The sequence below is a fragment of the Loxodonta africana genome, chromosome 1 (genome assembly GCF_030014295.1).
Source record: "Loxodonta africana isolate mLoxAfr1 chromosome 1, mLoxAfr1.hap2, whole genome shotgun sequence".
Taxonomy (NCBI): domain Eukaryota; kingdom Metazoa; phylum Chordata; class Mammalia; order Proboscidea; family Elephantidae; genus Loxodonta; species Loxodonta africana.
In genome coordinates, this window is record NC_087342.1 from 95033015 (window position 1) to 95041806 (window position 8792).

Genomic DNA, 8792 nt, shown 5'->3' on the forward strand with positions numbered 1-8792 from the left:
CGTGAAGCAGCCCACTGGCTTCCAAGGCTCCTGTGAGGCTCCATCCACACCGTGGACTAGTACAGCCTGCGTGGTTAACATCTGCATCTTCAACACCAAGACCAGGGCACGCAAAACATGGCCTGTAGACCAAATTCAGAACGCCGTCTGTTTTTGTATGGCCCATGAGTAAAGAACAAGTTTTTATATTTTTTAATGGATGAAAAAAAATCAAAAGAAGAATATTTAGTGATATGGATTTATATGAAATTCGAATTTTTGTGTCTATAAATAAAGTTGTATCAGCACACAACCATGCTCATTCATTTACATATTATCTATGGCTGCTTTCAGGCTACAATGGCAGAGCTGAGTAGTTGTGGTAGTTGTGACAGAGACTTGATAGCCTATAAAGCCAAAAATATTATCTGAACTTTTATAGAAAAAGTTTGCTGACTCCTGACATTGACAGTGTCTAGAGCATGGTAGGTACTCAATATGTAATAAATGACAGTCAGACGCCACACACATCAGCTTCTTTAAATCTCACAACAACCCTACGAATTCAGTATAGTTATTACCCCATTTTACATGTGGTAAAACTGAGGCCCAGAGAGGTGAAACAACTGGTTCAAGGCCACACAACTATTAAAATACCCAGATCAAACTCAGGCAGCCTGGCTTCAGAATCCAAGCTTTTAACTACTACCCTTTTTTTTTTTTTTGGTCTCTCAACATTTGATGTGTGAACATATGGATGTCTGCAGCTGGGAAAGGTACAGATTCTACAGAGCAGCCTTTCTGCCCCTAAGCCATTGCTAGGTGAGTTGTCTGAGCATGCCACAGTCTGAGCTGACCAGTTGGGGTAACTGCAGTTTGTCTCGTGTGTTCTTAGGTTTGGAGAAGCCAGGCCTGGACTGAGAGGAGGACTGCAGATGGCGGACCAGCTCTATCTGAGCACAAGAGGAAATGCCAAGCTGCTCCCTGGTCCCCAGGGCCCCTTCCACATCAGGGCTCTGAGCTCCGTGCCCTGCCTCTGATGGGCTAGCCTGGGCTCTGGTCCAGAGACGCCTTCAAGACATTCCGTCTGAGAAATGATTAGGAGTCTCTGAACCCAAGACAGGCTGCAGTGAGGGATGAGGAGACAGGAAGTGCTGGAAACAGTAAATAACCCGGGATCAATTTTCTGGGCGTGAATAACATTATCCTGAGTCTCTCCCATGATTCTGTATTTCTGATCCAAGCAATTTACAGTATTGGAGTCTCATATCTGCAGTTTGGTGTGGAAAGAAGGCAAATCAGAGTTCACAATGAGCTATTCCTTGTAATGAGGGGAATTTAGACCAGTGGGGGCTGCCAGGCCTGCTGTTGGGAAAACAAACAGCTTAGCCACTGTAAAAATGGTGTGGCGGGGGTGTCTGACCTCCTCTCTCTTCACGAGAGGAAGGAGAATCAAGATCAACAGCCCAAAGCTGATTCCTATGAGGTGGAAATCAGACATGCCTCCTCTCTCCAACCTTTTTACCAGTTCTGACACTAGCCACTCCATCCACGACACTCTCTACATCTCTGCTGTGTTTGAAAATTTGTTGCAGTGGCCACGCAGAACTCACAGACCATGCTCACAGTTATGGGGTTTATTAGTGAAGTACCAGCTTACAATTCAGGATCAGGAAGGACTCAGGATACAGTTCTTCAATTAGGACAACCTCTTCTCAGCCCCTTCTCTGGCCCTTGGCCCCTCAGCCCCTCGGGTCTCTTGGGTTGGCCTGGCCTCTGCCCTGCTCGGGCAGGTGTTACAAAGCTCTTTAACTCCACTGATAAGCGCTCAGAGGCACCTCACTCTGCCTGTAAGTCCTGGCCAGAAGGTGCTCAGCTTTCTCTTTTTTGTGGGTCCACTGACACACCCACTGTAACTACCTTGCTCTGTGGGCCGGGAAGTCCACTGCGTCATCTTGTGCCTATCTACTGGTTCTGCTACTGCTGCTTCTCACCATCTCCTGGGTCTAGGAGGCTCTTAGCTCAGGGATCCTGGGTCCAAAGGACGTGCTCAACTCCCATTTCTTCTTCTTGGTGGTAGTTATATCCCCCCTTTCTGCCTCTGGGATGACTCATTTTAAGCCTAGCAGAATGGTAAAACTGACCAATCCCTTCATTAGGGTTCCATACACCTTATTTGTATGGTCTCATCAAGTCACTTGGTGGGAGTTACAAGACCATGGCAAGGAAGTCCATATAAAAGCGATTCATCAGATGGTAGCAGCCCAAACCACTAGGATGGAAAGGCATCCCCTTCGTCCCCTCTTGGCTACAGGTCTTGTAGGTTGGCCATTTAGGAAACCTCCTGCCAGGAACATATCTTCTCTTCCATTTTCGTCAGGCTGCTTTGGTCCTCGATGTGCGTTTGCCATAGTCACTGTCCGTACTTCAGAAATGGGGAGATAGGTGGATAACAAGCCTAATAACAACTGCTTTGTCTTTACCATGTACTTTGTCTATCCCTACAAATGCTCAATTAGTGGCTGCTTCTCCTGCTAGAAACTGGATAAAAATAAAAGGAAGGCCTGCCCTAATGTTCTTTATTTTCCGAATGAGAATTGCCACGGATGTGCGGCGGCTGAGGCAGAAGAGAGGAATAAACACCTCACCGAAGTCTGGGAGTAGTTCACAAAACCCAGAGGAAATGGCTCAAACCACACGTAGGCACTTGATTGCCTCTTTCCCCCGTGTTGGGCAGAGGTATTAGCGGTTTAGCTCTCTTTTCCTTGCGACCTTGAAAATATTGTTTGCTGGGGCACTGCCATAACGTCTTCATTAATGGCCTGGAACAGGGAGGCAACGGCGTGTTAATTAAATTTGCAGATGATACTAAATTGGGAGATGTAGCCAACATCAGAGAGGACAGAGACCTAACACTTAGAAGACATGGGGAGGTTAGAACTACCAGCTGGAAATGGGCAGGTGAAGCTCCTGGACACGTGTCACTGAGGCCCTGAGGACACAGGGTGGAGGATGTGGGTGGGAAGGAGGGGGCCATGAAGAAGGAAAGCTGCAGCTGGGGGCACTGTGCACCTGGGGGAGGCATGGCAGCTCAGACACTGCCTTGTTTTCCAGATGATTCCACAAAGAGGAGGAGGATGGGGGCTAAAGAAAGGCAGAGTTCAGATGAGCCAAAATAGCCCAAGGATTGCTGGGGATGCCAAAGCCGAAGGTAGAAAAATGAAAAATGAAAGGTTTCAAAAGGTTGACTTGCCCAGAACGCTGGTAAGGATGAAACGTACATCACTCATGTTAAGCAAAGGCCAAGGAGAGGCAAAGAGCCCAGCTTCTCAAGTGTGGGGGGCGGGGATAGTTGTTGCTAGGCCTTCATGTTTAAGGTCCCTGACGTCTGTCACTGAGCTGGAGGTGTGTGGCTGGGCTCGTGATCAAAAATACCAGTTGATGATGATGACATTTAAAAGTAGGTCAAGCGGAGCACTGAGAAAGGTATTTTAGGCAACAATTGTGCCCTGGCCCTGGGGACACAAGCTTTGTTGACCCACGAGGTATTTTTATTCTTTTCCTTCTATGGCTCAGGGTCTTTTTTTTAACTCACAAATGATTCAGGGAAAAGTGATACACAGCAGAAGTCATACACCCAGAGCCCCAAGATGTAGAAATAGCACAAGTGGAGAGGAAAACACAGAGAGACACAGGGTCTGTCATGGGTTGAATTGTGTCCCCCCAAAATATGTGTCAACTTGGTTACACCATGATTCCCGGTATCGAGTGATGGTCTACCATTTTGTCATTTGATGAGATTTCCCTATGTGTTGCAAATCCTATTACTATGATGTAATGAGATGGACTAATGGCAGTTACATGATGAGACCTACAAGATTAGGTAGTGTCTTAAGCCAATCTCTTTTGAGTTATAAAAGAGAGAAGTGAGCAGAGAGACATAGAGATCTCATACCACCAAGAAAGCAGTGCCGGGAGCAGAGCACGTCCTTTGGACCTGAGGTTCCTGTGCTGAGATGCTCCCAGACCAAGGGAAGACTGATGCATCACAAGGACCTTTCTCCAGAGCCGACAGAGAGAGAAAGCCTTCCCCTGGAGCTGGTGCCCTGAATTCAGACTTCTAGCCTACTGGACTGTGAGAGAATAAACTTCTGTTTGTTAAAGCCATCCACTTGTGGTGTTTCTGTTAGAGCAGCAGTAGGTGACTAAGACGGGGCCCATCCAGAATTAATTTCCAGTTTGTTGAGCTTCTTGTTTTTGTGTTATATCTGCTCCTCAAATTAACGTTCCCACATCTCCAATCTCCTGTTGAGCCCACTCAGTGAGTGCAGCAACCTGGACCTGAAACAATCCGATAAAATGCTTTCCTTTTCATTTCAGCCTCATAGACTATTGACAGTGCACATGCAATTTGGGGGCTCCGCTGAGTTTTATAATCGCATCCCTGCCGACTTCCTGGTCGATATTTCTCTGGGCGGTTCAAATACTCCTAGAAATGTCCCAGGCACCGACTTGTTTCTGGGTTCCCTTTCTATTTATGGGGGTTTATCACAAAAGCTGCTGCTATAAAACTTCAAGAAGAGGCCACATAACTTTTCTTCCAGGGACCAGGTGCCGGTGCTAAGAGCAGGGTTTATGTGTTCATCTTCTGTGTTCACTGTTCCTTCTGTGAGCTGGGTTGGTGACACTAGGTCTCCTTTTAATTAAGTTTTAAAGATATATATTTATATTTTTGTGGTGATGATGGATGTGTGTGAAGAGGAAGCAGGTGGCTTTGGAAGTGACAAGTTAATTATAAGGAAATGTTGGCATCTCACAAGCCAGAGTATCTCCTTCCTCTTCTACCCCTTCAGGGCAGGCAGCTCCAGGTCCTGGACATGAGGGCATGAGGCGCTAGAACAAGGAGGCAGGGACAGCTGACGCATTTTCATAAATGATGAAGGAAGTCTGCAGTTGAAAAAAGTTTGGCCTTTCATGTTTAAGAAGGAGAGAAGTCTTGGTAGAAGTTTTACGCCGTGTGGATGGGAGCCAAAGTCATTTCAAATGTCAGCCCAACCCAGAATAGATTCAGGTAAAGGACGCTAGCTGTCCAAACTTTTCTCTTCCATTGCATCAGTGAGCCTCTCTCGTTGACTTCCCTACATCTCCTGGGATGAAGGCTTTGGATTTGGGAGGCCGCCAGCAGCTGCTAATGGGGTCATCTGGCTGTATGCAGCCTCTGGGGCTGTGGCAGTTACACAGGCCTCCTCCCACCAGTGGTCCAAGGCTAGGACTGAGTGCCGGGTGGGTCTGGGGAAATGTGAGGGCTGGTGGAGGGAGGAAGGCGAGTCCACCCATGAATTGAACTGGATTATTTGCTACTAGTCTGGTGTTCGGGGGCCATCTATAGCTCCAGCTCCCTGGGAAGCTCAGACCCCAACTCCTTTATAGATGCCTGGTCTGCTACCATAAGTGAACATGTCCCTCATTTCCTGAATCCTTGTGGTCCTTCATGTGCCACATTAAGTGAAATATGTGGCAAATGGGGAGGCCCACCATGAGTCAGAGCCAATTCAACAGCAATTCACAACAATAACCAGGTCTCAGGTAAGACAGTAGGGTGAACAGGAGGCATGATCTTGTTCACACCACAGAATCAAGGACGTGGGCAGGGTGGATTTGAAGAGAGTGGTTTAGATAGTGGCAAGCCTCGGCTTACTCTTACCTAGAACCAAAACAAGGGGGAGCCTTGTGGTGGTGCAAATGATTAAAGTGCTCGACTGCTAACTGAAAGTTTGGAGGTTCAAGTCCACCCAGATGTACCTCTGAAGAAAGGCCTGGAGATCTACTTCAGAAAAATCGGCCACTGAAAACCCCGTGGAGCATAGTTTTACTCTGACACACATGGGGTTGCCATGCATGGAAATCCACTCCATGGTAACTTAAAAAAAAAAAAAAAACAACTACCCAAAGCAAACAAACAAACAAACAAAAACCCAAGGAAGAACTGCCCAGAGCAGCTCTGAAGACAGGGGGCACTAGAGCTCACCCTCGCCTCCCTTGGCAGCATTCATCCCTGTTTTTTTCTTCTTTGCTTCTTAGAATGAGGTTTTTCTTGAAAGAGCAAACACGTTATTTGGAAACTGCAGCCAAAAAACACTGCAGGACTTTGAGAGAATATCCCCAGCTCTCAGGCAAGACCCAATCAAAGAGATAATTCGTTTAATCATTATTCACCTGGGCCCCATCTCATGAATGTTTCACTGTCAGAATGGAATCCCACCCCAAAGAAAAGCTCTCTTCAGAGAAGATTTGCAGTTGCTCTTTGTAATAAGGAGAGAAAAAAGGGGAATTTGTTTAAGATAGACACATGTAAGCTCCCAAGGGACAGGAGGCATAAACTGCAAGAACAGCTCCAATCAAACTTGAATCCTCCTGGTTTAGGATTTTACTAAGGAGGATGAAAAAGGAAAGGGAACTGAGTCTCCCCACTCACTTCCAAGTCACATCAAAGCAGTCAGCTTGTGACAGGAAGATTACCTGCAGGAGGGCTTTATTTGATGTACAAAGGGTTAACGTCATTTTAGCAGATTAGAATTTCTTTGGATCTCTTAGGAGTGGGAAGCAAATCTGGGGATTTCACATGAAGGAATGTGCACGAACCCTTTTGAAACACTGGAAACAAAAATGGCCAGATTTGCTTTGTGTTGAACACAACTGGCTTCCACGTGAGTTTTATTGTTCTCATTTTGGGGATGGTTTTGCTGGGTTGTAGGAAGGTAATGGGTTGGGGGGCAGGTAGGACTGACTATGTTTAGTTCAGGTCAGTGTGTAGAAGCAACATCCAATGAACCAATCAATGACTAATTAATGATCACCTACCCATTTTTTTTTACCCAGTGTTCAAGGTGCCTGGGTGGCACAAATAATTTGTGCTTGACTATTCACCTAAAGGTTGGTGGTTCAAATCCAGCCAGCAGTGTTGCAGAAGAAAGGCCTGGCGATCTGCTTCCATAAAGATTACAGCCAAGAAAACCCTATGGAGCAGTTCCAGTCTGTAACACATGCATGTGGGGCTGCCCTGAGTTGAAATAGACTCAATGGCAATGGTTTTTTTTTTTTGTTTGTTTGTTTACTCAGTGTTCAGCTCTGTGCTAGACGGTGGGCAGGAGGCAGGGTAGACACTGATGTTATAAGGCTGATCCATCCTGGCTGGAGCACATGCTCTGGTTGAGAATGAAGGATGAACAGCCAGGAATCAAGGCTGAATACCATGCTCTGGAGGACTCCAGAGAAGAGAACATCCTTCAGTTCAGAGTCATCAGGCAGGGCTTCCGAGAGGCGCATGGATAAGCAGAATTTGGCTACGTGGTGGGAAGGCATGAAAGCCTCAGAAACTTTCTCCACCCCTCAGCGCCCCCTTCTCCCTTTCTTCCTCTTTCTCTTCCTTTGGTGCCACGTCCCTTTTTCCTCAGCACCTCCCCACGCCCCTCCTCTGCCCTTCCCAGAGACTGAGGACACATTTCAGGCCAGCTTAAAAAAAAAAAAAATTTTTTTGCCTTTCCATGCAGGGCACTGAGAATGGTTGATTACCAGGCAACTGGGCCTGGCAGTGACATTCCTTTTCCCATGCCTCTTCAAACTGCAGTAAAAGGGACGTGTCCTTTGGCCCTGTAGAGCGAGGTTTTCTTAGGCTGGGCACACTGCTCTCCAGCTTCCAGCCTGCAGGCGCATGGTGTTCTTTGAGCCAGTGTGCGCTGTCCGCGGTGCTGAAGGCTGCCGGCCGCTCTGGTTAACCAGGCTCCCTGGCCACCTTGGGAGCTCATTCCTGCAGCTTTGGAATTTGGAGGGCTGAATAATTTAAACGAATAGACTTGGACATATCTCCCTTTCCTCTCAGGTTAGCAAAGCATCCCCTGCTGCGTCTCTGGAATGATTGCCCCTCATTCAAGGGTACTCAGCTTCTTGGGGTTGGGCAGTCCTGCTGAGATCTGGGAGGACAAGGCATTTGGGAAGATGGAAGGAGAGTGGGGCCGACTCTGCAGTGGGTGGGCTTCTATTAGCCCTCAACAGAGGGAGTCCTGAAAAGAAGGATTCAGGCCTAGCAGCTACTCCCAGCCCTTCTCCTCCTCCTCTAAGCCTCTGACCTTCTCAGGCCTATATGGGGGAGGCGATGTTCAATCCACTTGGCCAGCATTTTACCTCAAAGCTTATGATGGTGGGCCCAGCACTGTGCCAAGGAGAAGGCCCAGGTTTGCACTTTGTCCTAAAAGAATCTCAACGCTGGCTCAGTGAGGCCAGACTCCCCCAGATAAAAGCTTCACACGGGAAGCTACAAGGGCAAACACTGTGGTGGGAAGAGAACTCACTGAAGGATGAAACAGCCTGGGTACGTGTTAGCCAGGCAGGTGGTTATCAAGGGCTTCCTTTGTCCTCCAGTGCACAAGCTGCCTTCCCGAGGTCCTGCAAGACTCCTTCAGGCCTGTGTCTGGCTCAGGTACCAGAGGGGCACCACTGCCTCGCCTTTCCTGCCACTACTTAGCTCCACCTGGCTGGCTGCCTCTCCAGGTTTCTACCAGCCTCTCTAAAGAGCCTTTGCTCAGACCTCATCTCACAGCCTAGCATTGAGTAGGTGCATCAGATGGGCCCCTCTCCCCAGACGTCAGCCACCTCTTTCTTTCTCCTGGGTACTTAGTCCCCTTGGGTTCCTCCTTTGTCTTGCAGATCCACGGTCATAAGTCAACGACCAGGGGACTGAGTGATGGTGCCTTGGGGCACAAAAATATAGTCCACATCCTGGAGGGCTAAAGTCTCTCTAGGGAAAGTAGGGCAGG